This window comes from Macaca mulatta, chromosome 10 (genome assembly GCF_049350105.2).
Source record: "Macaca mulatta isolate MMU2019108-1 chromosome 10, T2T-MMU8v2.0, whole genome shotgun sequence".
Lineage (NCBI taxonomy): Eukaryota > Metazoa > Chordata > Mammalia > Primates > Cercopithecidae > Macaca > Macaca mulatta.
Window position 1 is genome coordinate 57,853,875 of NC_133415.1, and position 17,541 is coordinate 57,871,415.

A 17,541-nucleotide genomic window follows, 5' to 3' on the forward strand; every position below is an offset into this window, starting at 1 on the left:
ACATTCTTTAAATGTTAACCCTTAAGTTACTCAGAAATTCAAGAACAAAGTAAAAGCCACCATGAGTAACAATCATATATTCTTTACTATCGTCTTTGCCACAGAACTTCTGCACTTGATCTTTCTTTTATTTTTCTGATAATTTGTGTTTGTTCCTCCCTAAATGGCTCCAAGTTAACTCTTATTAGAAAGTTTCAAACCCCCTTCTCTCATCATCATGCCCCAAAATTTGTCAAAAAAAAAAAAAGTCTCAGAGGTATTATATTGAGTTATTTAGGCCAAAGTCAACAAATGGATCTTAGAATAAGACTTTGAAAATAATGTAATACTCTATGCTAGGCATGGTGGCTCATGCCTGTAATCCCAGCACTTTAGGAGGCTGTGGCAGAAAGATGACGTGAGGCCGGGAATTTGAGACCAGCCAGAGCAACATAGTGATACCATACTCTCAACAACAACAACAACAAAAAAAAAACCCTGCATTTAAAAAACTAGCCAGGTATGGTGCCTTATGCTTGCAGCTCCAACTAGTTGGGAGACCAAGGCAAAAGGATGGATTGGACTCAGAGTTCATGGCAGTGGTGAATTATGACAAAATTACTGCACTTCTGCCTGGATGAGAGACAAAGACCATATCTCAAAAAAACACAAAACAATCATATAAATAAGGATTCTAATGCCATAAGCCTTTCCCTAGGCTGCAAATGTTTTATGCTAATTTGAATTGCATTTTAAAACATAAAGTCCTCCTCAAGATGGCTTGTGGAGGCAACCAAGAAGCCCACAGTGCCATACAAGCCCTGAGACATGGACTGGAGCCCTAAAGCAAGCACACACCCTGCCACTGAGCCTGCTGCTCATTTCCTCTGTCTGGCTCCATTTGCAGCACAGTTGTTGCACTGAGGCTTGTGCATACCTGGCAAGGCCAAGCTGGATCAAAGAGCAATGAGCCAAGTCTGCAAGGGTGTGCCAGGAGACGGTGGACCAGCACACCAACCTCACTCGCTGCCATTCAGGGTACATCATTTCTTCTATCCTAGAGGTAGGGCCTCAGTGCCATCGGCTTTTCCTTAGGCCTCTGCTCCAGCAGCCATCAGGTGGCAGGCACTCAGGCTGTGGGAACCTGACCATCCCTGCTTCCTTCAGTGGGTGAGGTTGGTGACTGGTCCAACTGCTACATGCACACCCTTGCCAAGGTGGCAGGTTGCTCTTTGAACCAGCTTGGCTTTGCCTGTCATGAACAGGCCCCAGCTACCCATGTACTGCTCTGAGTGAGTTGTCCTGCCTAAGGCCAAATTCTAAGTCTGGAAAGGGCCAGAGAAAGCCTAGACCCCTGGATTGCAATCCTGGCTGCTTTCTTCACTTAAACATAAAGTTCTCCTTCAGACGGCCTGTGGTCTGCCTCTTGGCAATGAAGAAGCCCGCAGTGCCATCTGAGCCCTGGGGAATTGACTGGAACCCTAAAGGCAGTGCACACCCTGCTCCTGAGCCTGCTGCTCCTTTCCTCTATATGGCCCCATTTGTAACACAATTGTTGCACTGAGGTATGTGCATGCCAGGCAAGGCCAAACTGGCTCAAAAAGCAACCAGCCAACTCTGCAAGGGTGTGCCAGGAGCAGGTGGAACAGCCACCAACCTCACTCGCTGCTGGTCAAGGTACGTAATTTCTTCTACCCTAGTGGCAAGGCCTCAGTGTCATCTGCTTTTGCTCGGGCCTCTGCTCCATCAGCCATCAGGTGGCAGACACTCAGGCTGTTGGAATCTGGCCATTCCTGCTTCCTTCAGTAGGTGAGGCTGCTGGCTGGTCCACCGGTTCCAGGTGCACCATTGCAGTGGTGGCTGGTTGTTCTTTGAGCCAGCTTGGCCTTGCCTGGCATGCAGAGGCCCCAGCTACTGAAATGCTGCTCTGAGTAAGCTTGTCCTGCCTTGGGCCAAATTCTAAGTCTGGTCAAGGCCACTGAAGGCCAAGTCCCCTGGGTGGTAATCCTGGCTGCTTTCTGTTTTGGAACATGAAGCTCTTCTCAGGAAGGCCTATGGTCTGCCTCTTTAAAACCAGAAGCCTGCAGTGCCATACGAGCCCTGAGGCATGGACTGGAGCCCCAAAGGCAGTGCACACCCTACTCCTGAGCCTGCTGCTCCATTCTTCTGTGTGGCTCCATTTGTAACACAGTTGTTGCACTGAGGCTTGTGCATGAGGGGCAAGGCCAAGCTGACTCTAAGAGCAACCAGCCACTTCTCCAAGGGTGTGCCAGGAGCTGGTGAACCAGCCACCAACCCCACTGACTGCCAGTCGGGTACATCAGTTCCTCTACCCTGGAGGTAGGGCCCCAATGTCTTCCGATTTTCCTCAGGCCTCAGCTCCATCAGCCATCAGGTGGCAGACAGTCCGGCTGTTGGAACCTGGCCATCCCTGCTTCCTTGAGTGGGTGAGGTAGGTGGCTACTGCAACTGATCCAGGTGCACCCTTGGAGAGGTGACAGGCTGCTCTTTGAGCCAGCTTGGTTTTCCCTGGAATGCACAGACCCCAGGCACCAACATGCTGCTGTGAGTGAGCTTGTCCTGCCTTGGGCCAGATTCTAAGTCTGGTCAAGGCCACTGAAGGCCGAGTCCCCTGGGTGGAAATCCTGGCTGCTTTCTGTTTTGGAACATGAAGTTCTTCTCAAGAAGGCCTGTGGTCTGCCTCTTTAAAACCAGAAGCCCGCAGTGCCATACGAGCCCTGAGGCATGGACTGGAGCCCCAAAGGCACTGCACACCCTGCTCCTGAGCCTGCTGCTTATTTCCTCTATATGGCTCCATTTGCAAGACAATTGCTGTACTGAGGCTTGTGCATGCCAGGCAAGGCCAAGCTGGCTCACAGAGCAACCAGCCACTGTTGCAAGGGTGTGCCATGAGCCACAGGCCTCTGCTCCATCAGCCATCAGGTGGCAGACACTCAGTCTGTTGGAATCTGGCCATCCCTGCTTCCTTGAGTGGATGAGGTTGGTGGCTGCTCCATCTGCTCCAAATGAGCTTGTCCTGCCTGAGGCCAAATTCTAAGTCTAACCAGGGCCACAGGAGGCCTAGGCCCTTGGGTGGAAATCCTGGCTGCTTTCTGCACTTGAACATAAAGTCCTCCTCAAGATGTCATGTGGTCTCCCTATTTGCAACCAAGAAGCCCGCAGTGCCATCTGAGCCCTGAGGAATTGACTGGAGCCCTAAAGGCAGCGCACACCCTGCTCCTGAGCCTGCTACTCCTCTCCACTATACGGCTCCATTTGCAACACAATTGTTGCACTGAGGCTTCTGCATGCCACGCAAGGCCAAGCTGAATCAAAGAGCAACCAGCCACCTCTGCAAGGGTATGCCAGGAGCCAGTGGACCAGCCGCCAATCTCACTGGATGCCGCTCTTGGTACATCAGTTCTACCCTAGAGGTAGGGCCCCAGTGCCATCTGCTTTTCCTCAGGCCTCTGCTCCATCAGCCATCAGGTGGCAGCCACTCAGGCTGTTTGAAACTGGCCATCCCTGCTTCCTTGAGTGGGTGAGGTTGGTGGCTGCCCCATCTGCTCCAAGTGAGCTTGTCCTGCCTGAGGCCAAATTCTAAGTCTGACCAGGGCCACAGAAGGCCTAGGCCCCTGGGTGGAAATCCTGGCTGCTTTCTGCACTTGAATATAAAGTCCTCCTCAAGATGGCCTGTGGTCTGCCTCTTGGAAATGAAGGAGCCCGCAGTGCCAACTCAGCATTGAGGAATTGACTGGAGCCCTAAAGGCAGCCCACACGCTGCTCCTGAGCCTGCTGCTTTTTTCTTCAATATGGCTCCATTTGTAAGACAGTTGTTGCACTGAGGCTTGTTCATGACAGGCAAGGCCAAGCTGGCTCAAATAGCAACCAGCCACCTCTGCAAAAGTGTGCCAGGAGCAGAAGGACCAGCCACCAACCTCACTTGCTGCCGGACATGGTAAATCCTTTGTGTATCCTAAAGGTAGGGCCACAGTGCCAACTGCTTTTCCTCAGCACTCTGCTACATCAGCCATCAGGCAGCAGTCACTCAGGCTGTTGGAATCTGGCCATCCCTGTTTTCTTGAGAGAGTGAAGTTGGTGGCTGAACCACCTGCTCAAGGCGCACCCTTGCAGAGGTGACTGGTTGCTCTTTGTGCCAGCCTGGACTTGCCTGGCAGGCACAGGCCCCAGAAACTGACACTGCTCCATGTGAGCTTGTCCTGCCTGGGGCCAAATTCTAAGTCTGACCAGGGCCACAGAAGGCCTAAGCCCCTGGGTGGAAATCCTGGCTGCTTTCTGCACTTGAACATAAAGTCCTTCTCAAGATGGCCTGTGGTCTCCGTATTTGCAACAAGAAGCTCGCAGTGCCATCTGAGCCCTGAGGAATTGACTGGAGCCCTAAAGGCAGTGCACACCCTGCTCCTGGGCCTGCTACTCCTTTCCTCTATATGACTCCATTTGCAAGACAATTGTTGCACTGGGGTTTGTGCATGCCAGGCAAGGCCAAGCTGGCTCAAAGAGCAACCAGCCACCTCTACAAGGGTATGCCAGGAGCCGGTGGAGCAGCCACCAACCTCACTCACTGCCACTCATGGTACATCAGTTCTACCCTAGAGGTAGGGCCCCAGTGCCATCTGTTTTTGCTCAGGCCTCTGCTCCTTCAGCCATCAGGTGGCAGTCACTCGGTCTGTTGGAATCTGGCCATCCCTGCTTCCTTGAGTGGGTGAGGTTGGTGGCTGCTCCACCTGTTCCAGGGGCACCCTTACAGAGGTGGCTGCTTGCTCTTTGAGCCAGCTTGGCCTTGCCTGGCATGCACAGACCACAGGTACCAAAGTGTGGCTCTGAGTGAGCTTGTCCTGCCTGAGGCCAAATTCTAAGTCTGGCCAGGGCCACAGAAAGCCTAGGCCTCTGGGTGGAAATCCTTTCTGCTTTCTGCACTTGAACATGAAGTCCTCCTCAAGACAGCCTCTGGTCTGCCTCTTGGCAACGAAGAAGCCCGCAGTGCCATCTGAGCCCTGAGGCATTGACTGGTGTTTTAAAGGCAGCACACACCCTGCTCCAGAGATTGCGGCTCATTTCCTCTATATGTCTCCATTTGTAAGACAATTGTTGCACTGAGGCTTGTGCATGCTGGGCAAGGCCAAGCTGGCTCAAAGAGCAACCAGCCACCTCTGCAAGGGTGTGCCAGGAGCAGGTGGACCAGCCACCAACCTCACTCACTGCCGCTTGTGTACCTCATTTCTTCTACCCTAGAGGTAAGGCCTCAGTGCCATTTGCTTTTCCTCAGGCCTCTGCTCCGTCAGCCATCAAGTGGCAGCCAGTCTGGCTTTTGGGACCTGGCCATCCCCACTTCCTTGAGTGGGGAGGTTGGCAGCTGGTGCAACTGCTCCTGGCACACCCTTGCAGAGGTGGCTGGTTGCTCTTTGAGCCAGGATGGCCTTGCCTTTCATGCACATGCCCCAACTGCTCCGAGTGATCTTGTGCTGCCTGGGGCCAAATTTTAAATCTGCCCAGGGCCACAGAAGGCAGAGTCCTCAGGCCTCTACTCCATCAGCACCTGTTCCAGGCTCACCTTTGCAGAGGTGGCTGGTTGCTCTTTGAGCCAGCTTGGCCTTGCCTGGCATGCACAGACCACAGACACCGATGTGCTGCTCTGAGTCAGCTTGTCCTGCCTGGGTTCAAATTTTACCCCTGGCCAGGGCCACAGAAGGCCTAGGCCCCTGGGTGGAAATCCTGGCTGCTTTCTGCACTTGATCATAAAGTCCTCCTCAAGACGGCCTGTGGTCTGCCTCTTGGCAACAAAGAAGCCCGTGGTGCCATCTGAGCCCTGAGGAATTGACTGGAGCCCTAAAGGCAGCCCACACCCTGCTCCTGAGCCTGCTGCTCATTTTCCCTATGTGACTCCATTTGTAAGATAGTTGTTGCACTGAGGCTTGTGCATGCCAGGCAAGGCCAAGCTGGCTTGCAACCAGCCAACTCTGCAAGGGTGTGCCAGGAGCCGGTGGACCAGCCACCAACCTCACTCACTGCCGCTTGTGTACCTCATTTCTTCTACCCTAGAGGTAAGGCCTCAGTGCCGTCTACTTTTCCTCAAGCCTCTGCTCTGTCAGCCATCAGGTGGCAGCCAGTCCGGCTGTTGGAACCTGGCCATCCCTACTTCCTTGAGTGGGTGAGGTTGGTGGCTGGTGCAACTGCTCCAGGTGCACCCTTGCAGAGGTGGTTGGTTGGTCTTTGAGCCAGGATGGCCTTGCCTTGCATGCACATGCCCCAGGTGCTCCAAGTGATGTTGTCCTTCCTAGGACCAAATTCTAAGTCTGACCAGGGCCACAGAAGGCCGAGTCCCTTGGGTTTAAATCCTGGCTGCTTTCTGCACTTGAACATAAAGTCCTCCTCAAGATGGCCTGTGGTCTCCGTATTTGCAACAAGAAGCCCGCAGTGCCATCTGAGCCCTGAGGAATTGACTGGAGCCCTAAAGGCAGTGCACACCCTGCTCCTGAGCCTGCTACTCCTTTCCTCTATTTCACTCCATTTGCAAGACAATTGTTGCACTGGGGTTTGTGCATGCCAGGCAAGGCCAAGCTGGCTCAAAGAGCAACCAGCCACCTCTACAAGGGTATGCCAGGAGCCGGTGGAGCAGCCACCAACCTCACTCACTGCCACTCATGGTACATCAGTTCTACCCTAGAGGTAGGGCCCCAGTGCCATCTGCTTTTCCTCAGGCCTCTGCTCCTTCAGCCATCAGGTGGCAGTCACTCAGTCTGTTGGAATCTGGCCATCCCTCCTTTCTTGAGTGGGTGAGGTTGGTGGCTGCTCCACCTGTTCCAGGGGCACCCTTACAGAGGTGGCTGCTTGCTCTTTGAGCCAGCTTGGCCTTGCCTGGCATGCACAGACCACAGGTACCAAAGTGCGGCTCTGAGTGAGCTTGCCCTGCCTGAGGCCAAATTCTAAGTCTGGCCAGGGCCACAGAAGGCCTAGGCCCCTGGGTGGAAATCCTTTCTGCTTTCTGCACTTGAACATGAAGTCCTCCTCAAGACAGCCTCTGGTCTGCCTCTTGGCAACGAAGAAGCCCGCAGTGCCATCTGAGCCCTGAGGCATTGACTGGTGTTTTAAAGGCAGCACACACCCTGCTCCAGAGATTGCGGCTCATTTCCTCTATATGTCTCCATTTGTAAGACAATTGTTGCACTGAGGCTTGTGCATGCTGGGCAAGGCCAAGCTGGCTCAAAGAGCAACCAGCCACCTCTGCAAGGGTGTGCCAGGAGCAGGTGGACCAGCCACCAACCTCACTCACTGCCGCTTGTGTACCTCATTTCTTCTACCCTAGAGGTAAGGCCTCAGTGCCATTTGCTTTTCCTCAGGCCTCTGCTCCGTCAGCCATCAAGTGGCAGCCAGTCTGGCTTTTGGGACCTGGCCATCCCCACTTCCTTGAGTGGGGAGGTTGGCAGCTGGTGCAACTGCTCCTGGCACACCCTTGCAGAGGTGGCTGGTTGCTCTTTGAGCCAGGATGGCCTTGCCTTTCATGCACATGCCCCAACTGCTCCGAGTGATCTTGTGCTGCCTGGGGCCAAATTTTAAATCTGCCCAGGGCCACAGAAGGCAGAGTCCTCAGGCCTCTACTCCATCAGCACCTGTTCCAGGCTCACCTTTGCAGAGGTGGCTGGTTGCTCTTTGAGCCAGCTTGGCCTTGCCTGGCATGCACAGACCACAGACACCGATGTGCTGCTCTGAGTCAGCTTGTCCTGCCTGGGTTCAAATTCTACCCCTGGCCAGGGCCACAGAAGGCCTAGGCCCCTGGGTGGAAATCCTGGCTGCTTTCTGCACTTGATCATAAAGTCCTCCTCAAGACGGCCTGTGGTCTGCCTCTTGGCAACAAAGAAGCCCGCGGTGCCATCTGAGACCTGAGGAATTGACTGGAGCCCTAAAGGCAGCGCACACCCTGCTCCTGAGCCTCCTGCTCCTTTTCTCTGTGTGGCTCCATTTGTAAGACAATTGTTGCACTGAGGCTTGTGCATGCCAGGCAAGGCCAAGCTGGCTCAAAGAGCAACCAGCCAACTCTGCAAGGGTGTGCCAGGAGCAGGTGGATCAGCCACCAACCTCACTCGCTGCTGGTCAAGGTACGTAATTTCTTCTACCCTAGTGGCAAGGCCTCAGTGTCATCTGCTTTTGCTCGGGCCTCTGCTCCATCAGCCATCAAGTGGCAGCCACTCAGGCTGTTGGAATCTGGCCATTCCTGCTTCCTTCAGTAGCTGAGGCTGCTGGCTGGTCCACCGGTTCCAGGTGCACCATTGCAGTGGTGGCTGGTTGTTCTTTGAGCCAGCTTGGCCTCGCCTGGCATGCAGAGGCCCCAGCTACTGAAATGCTGCTCTGAGTGAGCTTGTCCTGCCTTGGGCCAAATTCTAAGTCTGGTCAAGGCCACTGAAGGCCAAGTCCCCTGGGTGGTAATCCTGGCTGCTTTCTGTTTTGGAACATGAAGTTCTTCTCAAGAAGGCCTGTAGTCTGCCTCTTTAAAACCAGAAGCCCGCAGTGCCATACGAGCCCTGAGGCATGGACTGGAGCCCCAAAGGCACTGCACACCCTGCTCCTGAGCCTGCTGCTCATTTCCTCTATATGGCTCCATTTGTAAGACAATTGTTGCACTGAGGCTTGTGCATGCCAGGCAAGGCCAAGCTGGCTGGAAGAGCAACCAGCCACCTTTGCAAGGGTGTGCCAGGAGCCACAGGCCTCTGCTCCATCAGCCATCAAGTGGCAGCCACTCAGTCTGTTGGAATCTGGCCATCCCTGCTTCCTTGAGTGGGTGACGTTGGTGGCTGCTCCACCTGTTCCAGGGGCACCCTTGCAGAGGTGGCTGGTTGCTCTTTGAGCCAGCTTGGCCTTGCCTGGCATGCACAGAACGCAGGTACCAAAGTGTGGCTCTGAGTGAGCTTGTCCTGCCTGAGGCCAAATTCTAAGTCTTGCCAGGGCCACAGAAGGCCTAGGCACCTGGGTGGAAATCCTGGCTGCTTTCTGCACTTGAATATAAAGTTCTCCTCAAGATGGCCTGTGGTCTAAACTTCACAATGAAGAAGCCTGCAGTGCCATCTGAGCCCTGAGGAATTGATTGGAGCCCTAAAGGCAGCCCACACCCTGCTCCTGAGCCTGCTGCTCCTTTCCTCTATATGACTCCATTTGTAAGACAGTTGTTGCACTGACGTTTGTGCATGCCAGGCAAGGCCAAGCTGGCTTGCAACTAGCCAACTCTGCAAGGGTGTGCCAGGAGCCGCTGGACCAGCCACCAACCTCACTCACTGCCGCTCGTGTACCTCATTTCCTCTACCCTAGAAGTAAGGCCTCAGTGCCATCTGCTTTTCCACAGGCCTCTGCTCCATCAGCCATCAGGTGGCAGCCGGTCCGGCTTTTGGGACTTGGCCATCCCTACTTCCCTGAGTGGGTGAGGTTGTACGCTGGTGCAACTGCTCCAGGCGCACCGTTGCAGAGGTGGCTGGTTGCTCTTTGAGCCACCATGGCCTTGCCTGGCATGAACATGCCCCAGCTGCTCGAGTGATCTTGTTCTGCCTGGGGCCAAATTTTAAATCTGCCCAGGGCCACAGAAGGCAGGGTCCTCAGGCCTCTGCTCCATCAGCACCTGCTCCAGGCATACCCTTGCAGAGGTGGTTTGTTGCTCTTTGAGCCAGTTTGGCCTTGCCTGGCATGCACAGAACGCAGGTGCCGATTTGCTACTCTGAGTGAGCTAGTCCTGCTTGTGGCCACATTCAAAGTCTGGCCAGGGCCACAGAATGCCTAGTCCCTGGATTGCAATCCTGGGTGCTTTCTGCACTTGAACATAAAGTCCTCCTCAAGACAGCCTGTGGTCTGCCTCTTGGCAACGAAGAAGCCCGCAGTGCCATCTGAGCCCTGAGGCATTGACTGGTGTTTTAAAGGCAGCACACACCCTGCTCCAGAGATTGCGGCTCATTTCCTCTATATGTCTCCATTTGTAAGACAATTGTTGCACTGAGGCTTGTGCATGCTGGGCAAGGCCAAGCTGGCTCAAAGAGCAACCAGCCACCTCTGCAAGGGTGTGCCAGGAGCAGGTGGACCAGCCACCAACCTCACTCACTGCCGCTTGTGTACCTCATTTCTTCTACCCTAGAGGTAAGGCCTCAGTGCCATTTGCTTTTCCTCAGGCCTCTGCTCCGTCAGCCATCAAGTGGCAGCCAGTCTGGCTTTTGGGACCTGGCCATCCCCACTTCCTTGAGTGGGTGAGGTTGGCAGCTGGTGCAACTGCTCCTGGCACACTCTTGCAGAGGTGGCTGGTTGCTCTTTGAGCCAGGATGGCCTTGCCTTTCATGCACATGCCCCAGCTGCTCGAGTGATCTTGTGCTGCCTGGGGCCAAATTTTAAATCTGCCCAGGGCCACAGAAGGCAGAGTCCTCAGGCCTCTACTCCATCAGCACCTGCTCCAGGCTCACCTTTGCAGAGGTGGCTGGTTGCTCTTTGAGCCAGCTTGGCCTTGCCTGGCATTCACAGACCGCAGGTACCAACGTGCTGCTCTGAGTCAGCTTGTCCTGCCTGGGTTCAAATTCTACCCCTGGCCAGGGCCACAGAAACCCTAGGAAACTGGGTGGAAATCCTGGCTGCTTTCTGCACTTGACCATGAAGTCCTCCTCAAGGTGGCCTGTGGTCTGTCTCTTGGCAACAAAGAAGCCCACAGTGCCATCTGAGCCCTGAGGAATTGACTGGAGCGCTAAAGGCAGTGCACACCCTGCTCCTGAGCCTCCTGCTCCTTTTCTCTGTGTGGCTCCATTTGTAAGACAATTGTTGCACTGAGGCTTGTGCATGCCAGGCAAGGCCAAGCTGGCTCAAAGAGCAACCAGCCAACTCTGCAAGGGTGTGCCAGGAGCCGGTGGATCAGCCACCAACCTCACTCGCTGCCGGTCAAGGTAAGTAATTTCTTCTACCCTAGTGGCAAGGCCTCAGTGTCATCTGCTTTTGCTCGGGCCTCTGCTCCATCAGCCATCAAGTGGCAGCCACTCAGTCTGTTGGAATCTGGCCATCCCTGCTTCCTTGAGTGGGTGAGGTTGGTGGCTGCTCCACCTGTTCCAGGGGCACCCTTGCAGAGGTGGCTGGTTGCTCTTTGAGCCAGCTTGGCCTTGCCTGGCATGCACAGAACGCAGGTACCAAAGTGCGGCTCTGAGTGAGCTTGTCCTGCCTGAGGCCAAATTCTAAGTCTTGCCAGGGCCACAGAAGGCCTAGGCACCTGGGTGGAAATCCTGGCTGCTTTCTGCACTTGAATATAAAGTTCTCCTCAAGATGGCCTGTGGTCTACCTCTTCACAATGAAGAAGCCTGCAGTGCCATCTGAGCCCTGAGGAACTGACTGGAGCCCTAAAGGCAGCCCACACCCTGCTCCTGAGCCTGCTGCTCATTTTCCCTATGTGACTCCATTTGTAAGATAGTTGTTGCACTGAGGCTTGTGCATGCCAGGCAAGGCCAAGCTGGCTTGCAACCAGCCAACTCTGCAAGGGTGTGCCAGGAGCCGCTGGACCAGCCACCAACCTCACTCACTGCCGCTTGTGTACCTCATTTCTTCTACCCTAGAGGTAAGGCCTCAGTGCCGTCTACTTTTCCTCAAGCCTCTGCTCTGTCAGCCATCAGGTGGCAGCCAGTCCGGCTGTTGGAACCTGGCCATCCCTACTTCCTTGAGTGGGTGAGGTTGGTGGCTGGTGCAACTGCTCCAGGTGCACCCTTGCAGAGGTGGTTGGTTGGTCTTTGAGCCAGGATGGCCTTGCCTTGCATGCACATGCCCCAGCTGCTCCAAGTGATGTTGTCCTTCCTAGGACCAAATTCTAAGTCTGACCAGGGCCACAGAAGGCCGAGTCCCTTGGGTTTAAATCCTGGCTGCTTTCTGCACTTGAACATAAAGTCCTCCTCAAGATGGCCTGTGGTGTCCGTATTTGCAACAAGAAGCCCGCAGTGCCATCTGAGCCCTGAGGAATTGACTGGAGCCCTAAAGGCAGTGCACACCCTGCTCCTGAGCCTGCTACTCCTTTCCTCTATATGACTCCATTTGCAAGACAATTGTTGCACTGGGGTTTGTGCATGTCAGGCAAGGCCAAGCTGGCTCAAAGAGCAACCAGCCACCTCTACAAGGGTATGCCAGGAGCCGGTGGAGCAGCCACCAACCTCACTCACTGCCACTCATGGTACATCAGTTCTACCCTAGAGGTAGGGCCCCAGTGCCATCTGTTTTTGCTCAGGCCTCTGCTCCTTCAGCCATCAGGTGGCAGTCACTCGGTCTGTTGGAATCTGGCCATCCCTGCTTCCTTGAGTGGGTGAGGTTGGTGGCTGCTCCACCTGTTCCAGGGGCACGCTTACAGAGATGGCTGGTTGCTCTTTGAGCCAGCTTGGCCTTGCCTGGCATGCACAGACCGCAGGTACCAAAGTGTGGCTCTGAGTGAGCTTGTCCTGCCTGAGGCCAAATTCTAAGTCTGGCCAGGGCCACAGAAAGCCTAGGCCCCTGGGTGGAAATCCTTTCTGCTTTCTGCACTTGAACATAAAGTCCTCCTCAAGACGGCCTCTGGTCTTCCTCTTGGCAATGAAGAAGCCCGCAGTGCCATATGAGCCCTGAGGAATTCACTGGAACCTAAAGGCAGCCCACACGCGGCTCCTGAGCCTGCTGCTCTTTTCCTCAATATGGCTCCATTTGTAAGACAATTGTTGCACTGAGGCTTGTGTATGCCAGGCAAGCCCAAGCTGGCTCAAAGAGCAACCAGCCACCTCTTCCAGCATATGTCAGGAGCCGGTGGAGCAGCCACCAACCTCACTCACTGCCGCTCATGGTACATCAGTTTTACCCTAGAAGTAGGGCCCCAGTGCCATCTGCTTTTCCTCAGGCCTCTGCTCCTTCAGCCATCAGGTGGCAGCCACTCAGTCTGTTGAAATCTGGCCATCCCTGTTTCCTTGAGTGGGTGAGGTTGGTGGCTGCTCCACCTGCTCTGGGTGCACCCTTGCAGAGGTGACTGGTTGCTCTTTGAGCCAGCTTGGCTTTGCCTGGCATGCACAGACTCCAGGTATGGACATTCTGCTCCGAGTGAACTTGTCCTGCCTGGGTCCAAATTCTACACCCTGCCAGGGCCACAGAAACCCTAGGAAACTGGGTGGAAATCCTGGCTGCTTTCTGCACTTGCCCATAAAGTCCTCCTCAAGACGGCCTGTGGTCTGCCTCTTGGCAACAAAGAAGCCCGCTGTGCCATCTGAGCCCTGAGGAATTGACTGGAGCCCTAAAGGCAGTGCACACCCTGCTCCTGAGCCTCCTGCTCCTTTTCTCTGTGTGGCTCCATTTGTAAGACAATTGTTGCACTGAGGCTTGTGCATGCCAGGCAAGGCCAAGCTGGCTCAAAGAGCAACCAGCCAACTCTGCAAGGGTGTGCCAGGAGCCGGTGGATCAGCCACCAACCTCACTCGCTGCTGGTCAAGGCACAAAATTTCTCCTACCCTAGTGGCAAGGCCTCAGTGTCATCTGCTTTTCCTCAGGCCTCTGCTCCATCAGCCATCAACTGGCAGCCAGTCCGGCTGTTGGAACCTTGCCATCTCTCCTTCCTTGAATGGGTGAGGTTAGTGGCTGTTCCACCGGTTCCAGGCACACTCTTGCAGATGTGGCTGTTTGCTCCTTGAGCCAGCTTTACCTCGCGTGGCATGCACAGACCCCAGCTACTGCCATGCTGCTCTGAGTGGGCTGTCCTGCCTGGGGCCAAATTCTAAATCTGGCCAGGGCCACAGAAGGCCGAGTCCACTGGGTGGAAATCCTGGCTGCTTTCTGCACTTCAACCTAAAGTCATCCTCAAGATGGCCTGTGGTCTGCCTCTTGACAACCAAGAAGCCTGTAGTGCCATATGAGCCCTGAGGGATGGACTGGAGCCCCAAAGGCAGCTCACACCATGCTCCTGAGCCTGCTGCTCTTTTTCTCTGTGTGGCTCCATTTGAAGCACAGTTGTTTCACTGAGGCTTGTGCATGCCAGTCAAGGCCAAGCTGGGTCAAAAAGAAGCCAGCCATGTCTGCAGGGATCCACCTGGAGCAGGTGGACCACTCGCCAACCTGACCCACTCAGGGAAGCAGGGAGTGTGTGTTTGTACCATGCATTTCACTGAAAGTACCTTTCTCCACGGTTGGTGGCCTAGGTTTTCTTCTAGGTTTTTTATGGTTTTAGATCTTGCATTAACTCCTTAATCCATCTTAAGTTAATTTTTGTATTAAGTAAGGGAATGGCCCAGTTTCAGTTTTCTGCATACGGCTGGCCAGTTTTCCCAACACCATTTATTGAACAGGGAATCCTTTCCCCATTGCTTGTTTTGTCAGCATGAAGGGCTAGGAAAGGGATGGCGTTAGCAGAAATTCATAATGTAGATCACTGGTTGATGGATGCAGCAAGCCAGCATGGCATGTGTATACCCATATAACAATCCTGCATGTTCTGCACGCGTACCACAGAACTTAAAGTATAATTTACAAAAAGGAAATTTGCTTTTAAGTAAACTTTTAATCATAGAACTTTAAAAAAAAATCCTTTTGATACTTTTACTACCACATCATAGCTGGGACAAACTGCGGATATTTTAAAAGAAACACAAATATCAAACAGAAAGAACTAGACTTAGGAACCAAACTCAGGTTTCTGTAGTGAACAAGGCAGTTTTTTTTTTTTTTTTTTTTTTTTTTTTTTTTTTTTTTGAGACAGAGTCTCGCTCTGTCACCCAGGCTGGAGTGCAGTGGCTGGATCTCAGCTCACTACAAGCTCTGCCTCCCAGGTTTACGCCATTCTCCTGCCTCAGCCTCCCAATAGCTGGGACTACAGGCGCCCGCCACCTCGCCCGGCTACTTTTTTGTATTTTTAGTAGAGACGGGGTTTCACCGTGTTAGCCAGGCTGGTCTCAATCTCCTGACCTCGTGATCCGCCCGTCTCGGCCTCCCAAAGTGCTGGGATTACAAGCTTGAGCCACCGTGCCCGGCCAACAAGGCAGTCTTAACATTGGGTCGCCAAGACTACTCCTTCAGCCTGGCCTTGGCCAGCAAAAGATGGCCTTGTTATGTAGATGAGCCCACTTATGTTAAAAAAAAAAAAAAAAAAAAAAAAAAAAAAAAACATTTCTGATAACTGGATTTTTTTTTTCACTTTTGCAGTCACAGGACTTTTAGCCAATTCAGATGCCTTGCTCCCCACAATTTGGAACATTCCCTTGGATTTGACCAAGTCAGGAAGAGATGGGAGAAAAGTGAAACAACAACAGTAAAACCCCAAACACAAACAAACACAAAGAATTGAGCCAAACAAACAAATGCACCATTTATATGATTACTGAGTGTTCTCATGGTAAGGAGAAATTAAAAGCAGCTGGTGGGTAATCTTAAATTTTAGTCATTAAAAAAAATTTTAAGACAAAATTCTAATTCAGCTACTTACCTGGAAATAAGGCTCAGGCTGGTGATCGTTCTCTGCCATCTGAGAAGCTGGAAAAATCTGACACTCACCTTTCCTGTCAGAAGAAAGCTGAAACTCAGGAAAGGAGGTGCCTGCTCTCCATCGCCATGGAAGCAGGAAAACTTGCCTTCCTTGTCGGAAATGAGTAGAACTTCAGAAAAGGACTTGTACAGCAAAATCAACTTTAGATCTCAACCAAATTTTGGGAGATCAGGAACCCCCTGCAGGGGAGAAGCTCCCCAACCTCAGCAAATTATCCTATTGGTTTGGGCAATAAAGATAGGCCAGGTTGGTATCAATCAATAATGAGATTTATCAAAGGTCAGGACTACCTTTGTAATCTCCTTCTTTCTTTTTTTTTTTTTCTTTGAGACTGAGTCTTGCTCAGTCACCCAGGCTGGACTGCAGTGGCACGATCCCAGCTCACTGCAAGCTCCACCTCCCAGGTTTATGCCATTCTCCTGCCTCAGCCTCTCGAATAGCTGGGACTACAGGCACCCGCTACCGTACCCGGCTACTTTTTTGTATTTTTAGTAGAGACGGGTTTCACCGTGTTAGCCAGGATGGTCTCGATCTCCTGACCTCGAGATCTGCCCACCTCAGCCTCCCAAAGTGCTGGGATTACAGGCGTGAGCCACCGTGCCCAGCCCTCTGTCTTTTTTTATCTTTATTGGTATAGTCTGTTTTGTCAGGAACCAGTAGTGCAACACTTGCTTTTTTCTGTTTTCCATTTGCTTGAAATATTTTTCTCCATTCCTTTATTTTGAGCCTATGTATGGCAGTGCATGCGAGATGGGTTTCTTGAAGACGGCATACTCAAATGGGTCTTGGTTCTTTATCCAGTTTGCTCCCTGTGTCTTTCAATTGGAACATTTAGCCCATTTCCATTTAAGGTTAGTCATGGTATGTGTGGATTTGATCCTGTCGTCACGCTGTCAGCTGGTTATTTTGCAGACTTGTGTATGTAGTTGGTTTTTGGCATCACTGGACTGTTTACTTCAGTGCATTTTTGTAGTGACTGGTGATGGTCTTTTCTTTCCATATTTAGTGCTTCCTTCAGGAGCTCTTGTAAGATAGATCTGGTGATAATGAATTCCCTCAGCATTTGTTTGTCTGAAAAGGATCTTATTTCTCCTTCACTTACGATGCTTCATTTTGCTGGACATGAAATTCTGGGTTGAAATTTCTTTTAAGAAGTTGAATTTCATCTTTTCTGGTTTGTCGGGTTTCAGCTGAGAGGTCTGCTAAGTCTGATGGAATTCCCTTTGTAGGTGACCTTGCCTTTCTCCCCAGCTGCCTTTAACGTATTTTTTTTTTTTTTCATTTTGACCTTGGAAAATCTGATGATTATGTGTCTTGGGGATGATCTTCTCATGGCATATCTTACTGAGGTTCTCTGGATTTCCTGAATTTGAATGTTGGCCATCTGGTTAGGTTGGGGATATTCTCATGAATGATATTCTTAAGTATGTTTTCCAAGTTGGTTCCATTCTCCTCAGCTCTTTCAGGTACATTAATTCCTCACAGATTTGGTCATTTATATCATCCCATATTTCTCACAAGTTTTGTTCATTGATTTTCATTCTTTTTTTCCCCATTCTTGTCTGCCTGCTTTATTTCAGAAAGCCAGTTTTCAAACTCTGGGATTCTTTCCTCTGCTTCGTCTATTCTGCTGGGTGGTCTTGCACATGAAATGGAGTTGGTCTGACTTCAGCCCTCCTGAGTCTGTTTGCCTCTCCCAGGACCCCAGCTTGGCCACACCTGCTTACAGAGCAGTCTCGGGTGCCCACACACACTACAATAATTTTCATAATGCCATCACGCACAATCACCATATGACTGCATTATGAAAATTATTGTAGTATTGTTTACAGCTCTATCAGGTCTATTATGTTTTTCTTTATACTGGCTATTTTGTCTGTCATCTCCTACAGTGTTGTACAATGATTTTTAGCTTCCCTGTATTGGACAACGTACTTCTTTCACTCAGTGAACTTTGTTCCTACCCATATCCTGAACCCTGCTTGTATCATTTCAGACATCTCAGCCTCAGCCCAGTTCTGAACACTTGCTGGAGAGCTGATGCAGTCATTTGGAGGAAAGGAGGC